General features: G+C 34.4%; 1 long non-coding RNA gene across 2 annotated transcripts; it reads left to right on the plus strand.

Annotated features, from left to right (window-relative positions):
• The first annotated feature begins 641 nt into the window (after positions 1–641).
• LOC129783037 (uncharacterized) lies at positions 642–4,304 on the plus strand. Of its 2 annotated transcripts, none has more exons than XR_008745057.1 (3): positions 642–1,272; positions 1,876–1,993; positions 3,833–4,304. It is a non-coding gene; the product is annotated as an uncharacterized LOC129783037 (long non-coding RNA). The 2 variants fall into 2 exon arrangements; XR_008745056.1 differs by having other exon boundaries at positions 650–1,272; positions 3,848–4,304.
• The last annotated feature ends 953 nt before the right edge of the window (positions 4,305–5,257 follow it).

The raw sequence follows: 5,257 nt of genomic DNA on the forward strand, positions 1-5,257 counted from the left end.
ATATGGGAGCACACATACATGATATATTTACCTTTTAAAAATGAAAAGGTAAATGTGATAATGTGTAATTACTGTCATAACTTTTTAATTCAATTTATCTTTACCTCTTATTTTTTAGAAAATATTTGTACATTATATGAAGGATCATTTTCTAATATAGTAGACAATTTGAGATAGTTGCCTACTAATTGCTTAAACAAATGTTTTATATCTTTACACATATGAACAGTAAAATTGTTCATTTTTATGGGAAAAAATACTTGACAACACATCAGTCAATGGTATTTTAGTTGTCTTTTCTAAAACAAAGTCCTCTCCCTTCACAGGCTATAAAGATGAAATTCAAGCAGTCTTGCTATCATATATGTCAACAGCTACAACAGGCTTGACTTAAATCTAACAAATCAGTATCTTATGTTGATGAAGGGATATATAGTAAATACTCTAAGCTTAAGTTTCAAGAAGGAAAAGCAGAGATTGTTAAGTACTATGTTTAATTCAGTATATTAAGCTTAGCAATAGTAAAAGTCTTATTCTTGGCTAGAGACTCCAATTTATCAGAGAAATGAAAACAAAAATATCAAGTTAAATTGGGTAAAAATCTCAGGTTTAAAAGCTTTAAAAAAATAAAACTTTTATATTTTTGAAACAAAACACTGAAAAATAACATAATTTTGGTTTATACAGAATTTATGAAAGTATATGCATCTTTCTTTTCTTGTTCAAAAAGCCTGTATTGTATGATGATGTATTCAGGCACACATACAGTATGTATATGACTGGGATGTTCTGTTGGGTTTAATTGTTGGCATATCTTTGTTGATTAGCCTGAGTAAACCTAATTTAAGACCAGACAGAGCAAATAATTTACTATGAATAATTTATTTGATAAATTTAGTCATATTTTCATCTCTTGTCATATTTATGAGCAGATTGCAAAGTAGCTTTTTTCCCTACTGTATGACTTCATTATTGATATTCAAAATCTGCATTGTACTCATCAGTTGTGATTGGCTGGAGAATTCATATGTTGTTGTACCTGTTATTTTATCTTTGGAGCTAAGGCTGCAAAGTTTTGAGTGATCATTCTGGTTTCTGTCCAACATAGTGTCTGTCTTCAAAGGTGACTGATGGGGACCGTCCCTTGAGGATCTGGGCTAATGCGCCTTACTTTCAAGCACGCATGTTCCTGCTGAGCTCCAGAGCATCCAGCATCTCCAAAGAATGAACCAAGAACACTAAAATTTTCTATCAGACAGACTTCTTTCCAGGGTATATTTGCTTTCCACAAATATTTTGCCATTGACAATCAACTGCTAAAATATTTACCAAAAGTGAATACAGGAAGAGCATGAACTCAGCAAAAGCAGATTAATTTAGTGAATGAATGTTTATGATTTTGGGTGTTTGTTTTTATTGTTTGCCCCTTGCTACTTAAGATACTGCATAAAAAAGTCGTATGGATTGCTTTTAAAAGATATTTGCACAGCTGTGTGAGCTCCTTGGGGCAAAAACATCTCTGTTTAGAAAGTGCATAGCACAATGGGGTGCTCAAGGAAATAAATAATAAATTAGTGCAATCCAGACATCATTTATCTCATTAGTAATTCTTGAATGTAAAAAAATCACATTGCAGTTATATCTATAAGGATTGTCAGTGCAAATAAAAGCTACAGGATCAAACCCAAAAGTTGTAGGTCATGTGGGGCTGAAAAATATAAATATCTTATGAGTCTCTAATTTGTATGTAATCTCATAAACCCAAAATATTTGGTGAAAGCAGCTGTGGCATGCTTGCAGAAAAACAGCAGCAAATATTGAATTATTAATTTATTTCCAAATTAAAGCTGAAATTGTGATTTCTTTTTTTTAAAGGGAAAGAAAATAACAGGTGAAGAAAAAGAACACTGTGGTTCCTAAGAGAGAATAGGGCATCAAGATATCCTTCAGAAATTAATCTTGCTAGATTATTGCTCTGCAGGTATAAATATGGGTAAGATTTCTGTCTTTTGTGAAATAATGTTGTCAGTTAACAGGCACAATTTTTCCTTCCTTAGACAGTAAATAACATTTGAAAAGCTGTGCTTTAAACTGTGAGTTCAGTGCTGAGAGAGTTAATTTAAATTTGATAACAAATGGCTCTGCTTTTGAAATGAATGTAACCTGGCAACTTCAACTGAGACCCCTTCATAGGGTCTCAATTATATATGCAGCTTCTTTGAGAAATAGCTTCACACATCTGACCCAAGGCCCACTATGTTGTTTGCATGAAATAAAATTATGTAGGCAACGTTTCATTTCTGTATAATCTTCACATTGGAAAACTTAACCCCCTCCCCCAACCCCGGACACACATGCAAATACATTCAAAATCTCTTATTCTGAACCTGTTTCTTATATTGTCTCTATTGCTACTGGCTGAATAAAAATATAATACATATAATCTTTGTTCCAGTATTTAACCTGTATGCTTATTTTTAAAGAATTTCAGGTCACACTCCCAGGCTACCCCAATCAAAGCAGTAGTGTGAAACCAGAGAGACACACAAGGGGTTAAACACCCATAACATTTCTTTTTTTCTTTTTTTCAAAATGGCTGCTTTGTCTGTGTGCATACACCAATAGCAAATGTCCTTCTGTTATTGTACAGCCAATTTGACGTGTGCAGTATTCATATGCTCATAGTGGTACAGTTTCTTACTTTTTAAACAGATAAATTGTAAAAATTGTTACAAACAGTGAATCACAAGAATAAACAGCTTTTATTTCATAAGCAATAAATTACTTCCCATTCAAATAACATGCAACGCATGCTACTGACCATTATTGTTTTTATTCATTACCTTCTGGTTTTCTTTTTTAGAACAGTTAGAAAATATTTAGCAGATACAGCCAGAGTTGATACGAATGACTGAATTTCTTTAATTTGCTTTTGCAGTTTCATGATGTGAAGTTAATTTTTACTCAGTTTTCACAGGCAATGAAAGCTTTGTAATGGGTACAGACATTGTTCTCCTATATAGACTGGTCATATTTTTTAAAGTGTGATCTGAGGACTGGGATATTTCCTCTTTCATGTTAACAAAATATGACATGGTATACATTCCCAGAATCACATTATTTAAGCATTTTACTGGCAAAGGATTCCTTAAATAAAACATAAAGCAGAAGCAACACAAAATAATAGCCAAGATCTTTTGTTGTTGTTGGAAAATCAACATTTATTCAAATTCTGAAAAGACTAGAAATTATAAATGATCGTTTGTATTTTTATCTGAAGTAAAATAGGAGTGTTTTTGTAGCCCATATTTTATAAATTAAAAAAGACAAAGGTGCTTAAATAATCAGTATGAATAGATATTTGGCACTAATAAAACAAACTTGATTATTAACCAAAGACAGAGTTTTTTACAATGTAAAAATGGGTATGCTTTTCCACTTATTAAAACTGTGTGGGGTTATGTAATGTAGTCAAGTATTATATGTGTTCTCCATTCAGACATAAAAATGCATGTATGTAACTGCATTGTTTCAATTCATAAATGTAAAGAAATCTAGAGTTAAACCTATAATTCTGTTACAGATTTGCTAAAATAATTTTAATAGAAATATAGAGGAATAAGAAATATATTCTAATGAAACTAGTAGTTGCACAACAAAAGCTGCTATGAAATCCTCTGTACAGCCCTGTACCAAGGCTAAGAACTTATATTTACTCAAAGAATGTAGGTATAGTATTTAGGTCATGTAACCATAGTTTGAAAGAAATAATTAATGAAATAACTGATGAAAGAAGGAGTCTGTTTCTCTTTCTTTAACTTTCTCTAACAAGGGGCCTGTTTATAAGTTATCTAGAGGGAGCGACTAAAAGAAACAAGCAGAAGACACAGATGGTCAACAAGGACATAAATTAGCTCAGACCGATAAGAACACTGCAAACTTGCAAGACCATCACATTCTAGACAAAAGGTGAAAAGTACACCATGAGGAAGACCTACGGCCTTCCTCCCAAAGACCACTGCCCACGTCCCGGAGACCCCTGCCCAGAATTTTTGGAAGAATTTGCGCAAGCGTGAAGGACTGATAAGCTAATTAACATATGAAGCAAGAGTATGTTAATGATTTTCGGGAAATACTATGTTTATGCATGAATACTTAATGAATATGTATGAATAAGTTCTATATGAGGTGTATGATTTTGAAGCTTGGTGTGTGTCGATCGTGAGAGGACTCACTCACGCACCCAGCCGTCAATAAAGAAGTGTCTGCTTATCTACATCACATTGGTGTTGATAAGTTTTTCATTCCGAGAATTCGGTAAGTTTTTGGCAACCCAGGTGGGACCTCACTGAAGGAGACCGGAGGAGTCAGGGACCTGATCAGTTCCAGCCAGCACCAAGGATTTCTCGGGGATACCCATCGATCCCCGATCCGTAAGGCTCTTCGCGACGTTCCCTGGATTTTGGTAAGACACTTCTTGTATGTAAATTGTAGTAAGTGGGTTAGAGTTCCACGCAGTGGGTTAGAGTTCCACTGTAAGGAGTGGGTTAGAGTCCCACTGAATAAGTCTGCCTGTCAGTCATGGCGAAAGCTGCGCAGGGTTGGACTAAAGGATCCTTGTGGAAGTGGAAGCCTAGGCGTCTGCCCGTAAGACATAAGCAAGAGCTATTGCAGGGTTGGACAATAGCGGAGATAAGAGAACTTATATGCTATAGTGTTCTTTAAGGTAGCACCTCTAACAAAAAGTTAGAAGTATTTCATGTGTTATTTTGTGAAATTGTTTATTTCTTTGATTGTGTAGCAATTAAGAAGTGTATAATATTGTGCTATATACCTTTGTCTGAGATAACAGTTGTGGAAAAGTGTGAGTGTGGCTGTAAAGGAGAGATGTGCAAATGAACACGAAGCGAGTCGAGTGTGGAGTTTGGATCCGCGGATAGGAGTGACAGATTTGAGTGATTGTGTATTGTACTGTAAAGTGATTATACAATGGCATCTAAGTTAACACAGTGGTTTAAAAGTAAAAGTATGGGTAATTTGGCTGCAAATGACAAAATTCCAAAAAATTCTCCGTTGGGATGTTTATTGGCACATTGGGGAGATTTATATGATGATCTACGAAAGAGCCAGATGATTGAGTATTGTAATAATTGGTGGCCTTTGTATATATTGGATGAGCAGGAAAAGTGGCCCATGAATGGGACACTGAATTATAACACCATTCTGCAGTTAACGCTGTACTGTAAAAGAGAGGGGA

This window comes from Falco peregrinus, chromosome W, assembly GCF_023634155.1.
Source record: "Falco peregrinus isolate bFalPer1 chromosome W, bFalPer1.pri, whole genome shotgun sequence".
Classification (NCBI taxonomy): domain Eukaryota; kingdom Metazoa; phylum Chordata; class Aves; order Falconiformes; family Falconidae; genus Falco; species Falco peregrinus.